Raw genomic sequence first — 9,637 nt, 5'->3', positions numbered from 1 at the left:
GGAGCGGACTTTGCGTTCCTGGTTGTGTCTGACGGACAGACAGGCCCGTATTGACTCAGGGGCCACCTGATCAGCGCACAGGGCCCTCTGGTTGGCATTAAAGTGTCCGAGGGGCCCTTCGGGCCCACTGAACCTGGAGGCGGGGGGGGGGGGGGGCATGCCCCCTGTGCCCCCTTCCTGCACTGCTGATTGTTATCGCATTAAAATTCCGTGCGTGTTTGCATGTGTTCGTTGCCAGTGGTTTGTATTTCTCATGGGCGGCTGAAATGAAAAACCAGTCATCTAAACGATTTGCTTTGCCTCAGCGGGATAGGTATGCTGGATTGCACATGTGACTTTTGGGTTTTTTTCTTACAGCGTGCCTAAATCTGTTTTCATGAATGTCCGACCAAATTGTCCGACCAAGACTGAAGAAGGGATAGAGATTACTCAAAAACCTCCGTTGAACTTAAGCAAGCTGGCTTACATATTATCCTTTTTTACCTTTGCGATGCCCCAGCTCGGTAATACTCTCAAACTTCTCAAGTTGGTAGCTTTGCAGCACATCCTTCGCAAGCTGTGGCGCTTTTAGATCTACAGGAATATATACACATTATGAATTAGTATATTGAAATACTGATGCAGTTTAGCATGAACACTTAAAAAAAACACCACGGACGTAGTGCAAACACCAGACATAACCTACGGCCTGATGTGAAACTCTGAAATTCCTCGCGACCCAAATAAATTTTTGCCTGCCAGCGCGATTACCTCAAGTTTGACTAAAGACAACATTCAGATGGAGTTCGCTTGCTGTATTATTTAGGTTCAATCGCGCAGCCAGAGCCTTGGCAAGGGGAGAGGGGGCACAGGGTTGATAAAGGGCCCCTGATAGTGAAAGGACCCCCTAAAAAATTGCCAGGTACGGCCCATTTGCCAATGAGGGCATGCTTTTCATTCATATTTCTCATCTTTCGCTCGGTAGCTGGAATAAAAGCCAGAAGCCACCGCGAGATAAATTCTGACTGAATTTTATGAACAACAAACTGATGAAATCATGCCGTAAGCGGAATAAAACGTCGGTGCTCTCATTTTACAATGGTCCAGAGAACTCTTCCTATGCTGATGAAGCTCAGAAGCTTCCTATAATTGTTATCTAGGTTCTACAGATATATCAGGGACCATGTGGATATAGACTGTAACTCAAAATGGGTCAGCGATTTGTATTAGCTTCTTTAAGCCATGGTTCTCTGGAAATACGAAAGTTGTTCAGTGCGTTAGCGAGGAACATTACTCACAGAGATAAAGCAGTAGCATTAGCCTTCTTCTTCGGAGAAAAAACAGGAGAACAGAGATATAGTTGGATTAATATTTCGGCAACACGCATTTATCAATACAATAGCAGAAGAGCAATGCTTTATCAAAACCATGGCCTTCAACTGTATCAAAACAATAGCCCTCTGCCACTGTTCCGATAAAGGCATGTTGCCGAAACATGAACTCAACCATATCTCCATTCTCTTGGTTTTTTTCCGAGGAATAACGCTAATACTACTGTCTTTTTCTGGAAATGTTCAACATTCAGTCGAAATCGATTGGTGATGCAAATTATGCACCTAAGCCTAAACATGCGCGTTCGCAAATCTTAGTTACCAAAAATTTGATGCCAGACGTTACGGTCTTCATAGGTCGCGAAGGGTCGGTCCCGTGACTATAACTAAGCCACGGCCAACGGGTGGACGAAAATGATGGCGCATCTAAAAGAGATGCCTTTGAACAATCTAGGACATCAAATCGTGCATCTAGAAGATAGTCCGGGCGTATGTTTCACCGCTGCGATTTTTAGATTGATGTTAAGAATTGATTCGCATTTACGTTACCGCGAAATGGTGTTGGCTTGAATCCGGTGGTGGAACTTGAAGGCAAAGGTACAACATTTACTTTTCGTGTTGATGTAACAGTTCATCTGGCCAAAGAACGTCAAAATTAAAAGGGTACACGCAGTCTTATCCGTTGAACGGTGTGAATACATTTTGAAAGACATTTGGAGCCATTATTACACGACGACCGTTCTCGCACTTGAGAACCGTCATTCTCAAGGTGACAATACAGGTCGCGTGGTGTTACTTGCAGTGGTCAATCCTGTTCGGTTTTCCGGAAGCCGCAACCTAGACCATTGCTGTCTTTGCTCCTGAGACTTTGGGCGCGCAGGCTCAAACCTTTTGATGTATTTTATTTCAGTAATTGCTTATTCTGAAAAAGAAAGAACGCTCTCAGGCAAACATAGGTTGGCCATGCTCGTTTTTAAACTCAGCTCGACTCACTCTATTCAACACTAATGGGACCCATCATTTCTTTCCGGGCAAAGAACTCCCCTGAGTAGAGCACCAGGGGAACATTACTCTTCCCGGTTAAGGGCCGAAGGGCATTCTGTTCCACCGCGAGGTGTCTTCTGGTTTCCATTCTAGTCACACGGGGCGGGTTCGCCTGGTCGATCCGGAGGCCCTTAGAAGGACACCTCATCTTACACTGGCCCCTTCCTGACGCGGAAGGCCCTCTGACCCGCGCAGTCGGCACCGGATCGACACAGGAAATCTCATTGGCGCAACAACAACCATGATCGCCGTAGCTGGCTCAATATTTGATGCACGGACTCCAGTCCGGTTCAACGGGCTCATGCTAGAATTGGATTGGAGTGCCAGCCGTTCGGGACGGGGGCCCTGACTGACAGGATCCTTCTATTGTTTCAATGTGAGCTCTCATCATAAGTTATAATGTTTCCTTTCATTGCCAGAGGTCCCCGACCAACCCAAGAGGCACTCTATCTTTCGGGGTCCCGTCCCCGTTCCTGATGAGCAAACGTTCGCCTGACAGACTCGAAGCCCGTTTTGACACAAAACACCCTGCTATTCACTGGGTCCCTGACAGATGCAGGAACCCTGCATTGTTGCAGGAGTCCCAACCAATGTTAATCGTGGACCCGGCCATGGGCCACCGGGATTCGGACTGACAAGAATCCAACCGTTTCGTGCTCGTGGATTTGGCCGACCGAGACACACGCATTGTCTCAGGGGTCTTTGAACGGTGCAAGAGGACCTCTGACAGATATTTTAGGCCACGACCCCGCGGGCCACGATTCTTGATGTAGCCTGCAGCCAGTCTTTCGATTTGTTATGCCCTTCAACCGACCCCTTATGCCCAACGTCTGTTCCGCTGAGCCGCCCGAGCCCCTCTTCGGACCTCATCGAATGTTGCCATTTTGTCATGCTGTCAGTTTGGGGCCCCTTGCAAACACAGAATGGCGTTTATTTCGCGATTATGTGTGACACTCAAAGAAAAAAGCAAGATCAAAGGACGGGGAACGCAATATCCCCTAAATTGCCGGCTGATTACAAATTTATAAACGTCTGAACATTCACAACCACAAAATCTCGCTCGCGTGCGTCAAAAAGTCCTGACATCTCAAGATCACCTTTCAAGGTCATACTCAGGCTCAAAGGACTGGAAAAAAACGTATCGTCAAAAACTACTAACCGATTTTAAGCTTTCAAGCACCAGCGCATGAAACACCAGCGCATGAAACAGCGCCGTTCAAAAAGTCCTGACCTTTCCAGGTTACTCTTGAAGATCAAAATCAAAGGACGGAAACATTTTTTGACGGACGCTCGTTTTTCCGTGATTAAGATGCTTGCAAGTGTAAAATCAACCGGTAATTTTTTAGCTTTTGGGCTCCTCACCCTTTTTAGCCCGAGATTGATCTTAAAGGGTAAACTCTACAGCTCAGGATTTTTTGACCGATGCTAGTTCTTACGCTTGTGAATATTTTGATGGCTGCAAGTTTAAAATCGCCCAGTAATTTTTTGGTGCTATGGAGTCCCCCCCCCCCCCCATTCGAGCCTTAGTTTGACCTTGAATGGCAGCCTTGAATGGTCCAGACTTTTGGACGGACGCCAGTTCTTTCTATGGCGAATGTTCAGGTTCTTACAAGTTTCAAATCGGCTGGTTTTTTCAAATCTGGTGCCTGCAGGCTTAAAATCGGCCGGTGATTTTTTGGCAACATGGATTTTGCGTCCTCTGAGCCTGAGATTGATCTCGAAGAGTGACCCTGATAGGTAAGGACTTATGAACGGAGGCTAGTTCTTGAACTTGTCAACATTTTGCTGTTTGGAAATTTGAAATCGGCTTGTAATTTCCTAGTGATAAAGAGTTTCTCGTCCTCTGAGCCTAAGTTTGACCTTGAATGGTAGCCTTGCGAGATCGGGACTTTTTGACGGATGCTAGTTCTTTCTGTGGTAAGTATTCTGGTGCTGAGAGTTTAAAATCGGCCGGTTTTTCTTTGATGATTTGAGTTCCTCACCCTTTGTTTTTGGTTTTCACCTCGAAGGTCACATGACACTGAGAAGTTAACGTCATATTCGATGCTCTCGTGCTATAATTGTACATACGACATGTTTTCAGAGTCGGAACTCGCCACTGAATAAATCTCCGGATAAATAGCCAGTCATCCAGTTGAGCGGGGACGTTCCATGTGAATAGTAAACCACACTCCTGCCCGTTACCTTAGGTTGCAGATATTTTGCGAGACTAAAAGGCCTGTACTGTCCGTTCTTGCCACCCCTTTGAATGCTCTTGCACATGCTCTTCTAGGGCCCCTCCAGTCACCCACGAGCATCTCTGATTGCCCAGGGGCCCTTCTGGCCACCGGAGTGCCTCCGGCAGCTCAGAGGCCCGTTTGGCTACCAGAGTCATTTGGTTGCATGCTCATGACCATTTGGACACGCCTGGTCCTCTCAGCAGCTAGAACCATTTCGGCTGGTCAGAGAGCCCTCCTAACGCATGACCTCGTCTGGGCGCTCGTGACACCCTGGCCGCTCAGGCGCCCTCCAGAACCTGCCGAGGAGACCCGCCGAGATCCCGCCGGCCTCTGTTAGGACTCTCTCTGGCTGTTCGTGACACCCTGGCCGCTCAGGCGCCCTCCAGAACTCGCCGAGGAAAGCCGCCGAGATCCCGCCGGCCTCTGTTAGAACTCTCTCTGGCTGCTCGTGACACCCTGGCCGCTCAGGCGCCCTCCAGAACCTGCCGAGGAGACCCGCCGAGATCCCGCCGGCCTCTGTTAAGACTCTCTCTGGCTGCTCGTGACACCCTGGCCGCTCAGGCGCCATCCAGAACTCGCCGAGGAAAGCCGCCGAGATCCCGCCGGCCTCTGTTAGGACTCTCTCTGGCTGCTCGTGACACCCTGGCCGCTCAGGCGCCCTCCAGAACCTGCCGAGGAGACCCGCCGAGATCCCGCCGGCCTCTGTTAGGACTCTCTCTGGCTGCTCGTGACACCCTGGCCGCTCAGGCGCCCTCCAGAACCTGCCGAGGAGACCCGCCGAGATCCCGCCGGCCTCTGTTAAGACTCTCTCTGGCTGCTTGTGACACCCTGGCCGCTAAGGCGCCCTCCAGAACTCGCCGAGGAAAGCCGCCGAGATCCCGCCGGCCTCTGTTAAGACTCTCTCTGGCTGCTCGTGACACCCTGGCCGCTCAGGCGCCCTCCAGAACTCGCCGAGGAAAGCCGCCGAGATCCCGCCGGCCTCTGTTAAGACTCTCTCTGGCTGCTCGTGACACCCTGGCCGCTCAGGCGCCCTCCAGAACTCGCCGAGGAAAGCCGCCGAGATCCCGCCGGCCTCTGTTAGGACTCTGGCTGCTCACGCGCCCACTGGCCGTTCAGAGCATGAGTGGAGATCCTGTATGGATCGGGGAGGGTCCAGATCCCCAGGCTCAAGAAAACCTAAGGCTTTGGTGGGCTGGAGTTCCACGTGCTCCAGCGGGAAAGCTTCTACGAATTATGGCAAGATTCATAGTTCTCGATCTGCCAAGTGCTCCTTTGGCCACTGAAAGACCTATTAGCTGCCCAGGCGTCCATCTGACCACTTGAGTGGTCCTCTCGCTATTGAGGGTCTACTGGCCTCTCACCGGCTGGTCTGGTCGGTCAAATACCTACATTTGTATTATTACAACCGCCTGGACACACTATCTAGCTGCTTAAAGCTTCTTTGGAATACTCAGAGTCTTTCCTTTCACCCACTGCTCATTTTGGCCTCTTGTGGGCCCTTCGACCATTTTGAAGCGGACCGCTTGGGGTCTCTTTAGCTGTTTCAGACGTTTGGATTGGCTTAACCTGAAAAGTTACGTTTTCTCGGAGAATTGCACCGAAAGCGACCGCATTTGTGTTGGCGCTAAGTCGCGGGCAATTACTCAGGTAATGGTCAGCTGCTCATATCGTGTCAAAGACTTTGCACAAAAAAATATACTCGCTAAGTACGGTTCAACGGCCCAAGAGCTGCACGGATAGGAGGCCAGTGGTTAATAATGCAAAATAAAGGGTATGCCGCACGCTCATACGCGATTAGCAAACCAGCAATTTCGGAGGACAAAATATTTCACATCACGCACGCAATACTGTTAAGTCTCAACCAAAGCAGCAAACAGCGTTGGCAAATTCAAAGGACCGTCAAATAACACTGTTGTCACAGATCAGAGGTCACGCGACCAAGGGTCGCTGACCGTGCGTTTGTAGCGTGCGAATCTATACTGAACTTAACAAGCGCATCCATCATTTTCGCCACGCGCGGTAAGTCATTCTGAGGTCCTCGAAGTCCGGCCATCAAATCTTACTATTCTTAGTATGCTATTTGTGTACAGAAACTCATCTTACTAAGCACATCCCTAAACAACGAGGCATGGTATGTATATACGTGCATACATAGGTGCATATGCATATGTGCACATACGCATGCATGGAGATTATTCATTTTCTCCAAATCATGGTGAATTCCGCCATTTTGAGCCTCAGTTTTTCGGGGAAAACTTAGAAAAATAAGCTGAAGTTGACTGCTAAATACCATTGAGATTAAGCACGAAGTTGATTCCTTGCACGCTTACAGTTAGCCGACTGGTCGATGTGATCACCTAATGGCTGATGACTAACGGTCTTTGCTTTGTTTGTTATGAAGGAGTACAAAATATCTTGGCATTAAAATGTATTATAGAAAATGGATAGGAATGTGATGCACAAGCATAATAGGTGTCACATATTCAATAAGCAATCAACATATCACACCACGCGGCGGACGTAGCACTGTGTTCGACAATTGCGCGGAAAAAATTCATTGGCACCTAACCGACTGCTGCTGCGAGGCTCAGACACTAAGACCAACATCGACGAATTCTGAGCGATCATGGGTGCCGGGGCAGGCCAACAAAGTGGCTTCCGTCAAACGAAAGCGAAAGCAAGCGTCCGAACCAGCGAAAAGAACCCAAAACCAGCGTGCTAGGCCCCTGAACGACCGGGAGTGTCCCGGCAGGCTGACATAAAGGGCCCCGGCCAGAGCATACGGCGCCTTGAGCAAAGGGGCTGGTGTGCGTGCGCGCACCCAAGGCCACTGTGCCGCGTGAATGAACACCCCATGCGATTAAGAGTGCCCAGGTGAGTTAACGGAGAGGGCTGCGATGAGAGTAGAGGGTCCTCAGCAAACGAGATCAAAGGGAAAGAGCCCTAGATCAATGGAGAGGGTCCCTGAGCACCGAGTGGCTCAGTGCCTTACTTTACAGTGGCTCAAGCAACAGCAGAAGGCCCTCCGAGCAAGTGGATAGAACCAGAGACCGATATGAAGGCCTCTGTGTAACTGAGTGTACCCTGGCATATGGGGTCCCCAACGAAAGCGCGTAGAGCCTTTCGGGCAAATGGAAATAATGCGTGGAGGGCCCTTGATCGATCGAAAGTGTTCAGGCATGCAAGAAGATAGCGTCCCAACAGCAGTGTAGGGCCTTGCGAGAAAATGCAGAGATCAAGGCACCGTGGAAGGCTCCTCAGCGATCGGGTTGGCCCGGCAAGTATACACATAGGGCCCCGGCAACAGCGTAACACCTCTAGACAGCGTAATGAGTTTTCGCTGTTCACGGCTTCACTTTCGCTTGTCACTGTTCTTGATCGTCTGGAGGCCCAAAGACGTCCAGCTTTGTGTGTTTGTGTTTGAAGACTGTGTCCGTTCGCCCGGTCATGGGCCCATTCAGAGCCTATAGGTCTCTTCGGGGCAGAAAGGGGAGCACAGTTCCTGTCCCCCTCTGAATCCGCCATTGGCCCGAGCAATTCGATAGACGGAGCCCCAAGAACGTAGGGCCATCTATTCGAATCAAAAACACCCAAGCACAGAATGGAGAGCCCAGGAATGATCGAGTGTGCCCGAGCAGGTTAACAGATGGAGCTGCTCGATGAGCGCTTAGGACGCTCCATTCAAAAAATAAATACGCACGACACAATATGGAGGGTTATTACTAACCTACACGATCTAGTGCAATCAAGCAGGTTAACAGATGGGGCCCTCGACAAGAGTGTGGGATCCCCCATTCAAATATGAAGTACTCAAGACCCGATGTAGATGACCCCCGAACGATCATGTGTGCCAGATCAGAAGGGTCCCGACAAGAGCGTAGGACCCTCCATTCAAATAACAAATACCTTAAAACCCAGTGTGGAGGGCCCCCAAAGGATCGAGTGTACCCAAACAGGCTATGATGTGGTCCCTACAGGAGCGCAGAGCACTGCATTCAAATACCGAAACCCAATGAGCAGGGCCTCCGAATAATCCAGTGTACCCGAGCAGGTAAACATATAGGGGCCCCGCAGTGTGCCGGTAGGTTAACCGCGACAAATGCGAAGAGCCCCGAGCAACCGAGAATAGCCAGCATGTCAACATATGGGGCCCCCGGGCTCTAGCATATAGAGCATTTCGGGCGAATGGAAAGAATCCGTGGAAGGCTCATGATTGACAGAGTGCCCCGACACGCTAGCAGGAAAGACGCCAGCAGCAGCGCAGGGCCCTTCAAGCAAATGCAAAAAAATCAAGGGCAACGTAGACATGCCCTTGATTTCTTTGTTGAAGGCTCCTTAATGATCAGGTTGACCCCGCAAGTGGACATACAGGGCCCCCGGAAACAGCGTAGCACTTTTGGCCATCGTAAGCAGCTTTAACACCCCCCAGGCACCACCCTCTCAATCAGTGAAGAACAATTTTGTCTACTCGTGGGCCCTTCACTCTCGCTTGCGACTGTTATTGGTCGCCGGGAAGCCCAAAGACGTCCAATTTTGTCGCGTTCGGTGTAAAACTGCGTCTATTCGGCTGGTTATGTGCCCCTCGGAGGGGGCAAGGGGGCACGACCCTGCGGCTCCCCTCTGGATCCGTCCCCGTGAAGACGGACGCCGTGCGAGTACCGGCTGTGCCCCGCTCGCGCCATGACACACCAGTGTGCCCAGCAACGGCTGCCGTGCGACCTGAGTTATTGTCCGCTCGATCAGCCGCCGCTCCCAGGGCTGGACGACGCCCACTGACTGAAAGACACTGCGCGTATTGCAGCCATTTGTTAGGAAGCGACGGCCCGAGCTGCCGACGGCGGCGACAAAACCAGACCGCACTTTCGTAGTGGGGCGATGTCTCGCCGGTTCATTCAGCCTCGAGTGACTGCGGGCCTCAGCCCGCGGCGATATATCGCCGTCATCGTCGGCACGTATTATGGCGGGGGTAATCGCCTGGTTGTCTATGGACGCCTGTAATTTCCAAGGGTGTTGGCATCGCGACGCACAGGCGACACCCCGACACAAAATCCTTGCGCACAACAA

This window comes from Pollicipes pollicipes, unplaced genomic scaffold (assembly GCF_011947565.3).
Source record: "Pollicipes pollicipes isolate AB1234 unplaced genomic scaffold, Ppol_2.1 Scaffold_4881;HRSCAF=5763_pilon_pilon_pilon, whole genome shotgun sequence".
Lineage (NCBI taxonomy): Eukaryota > Metazoa > Arthropoda > Thecostraca > Pollicipedomorpha > Pollicipedidae > Pollicipes > Pollicipes pollicipes.
Note: the sequence above shows the minus strand (reverse complement) of the source record.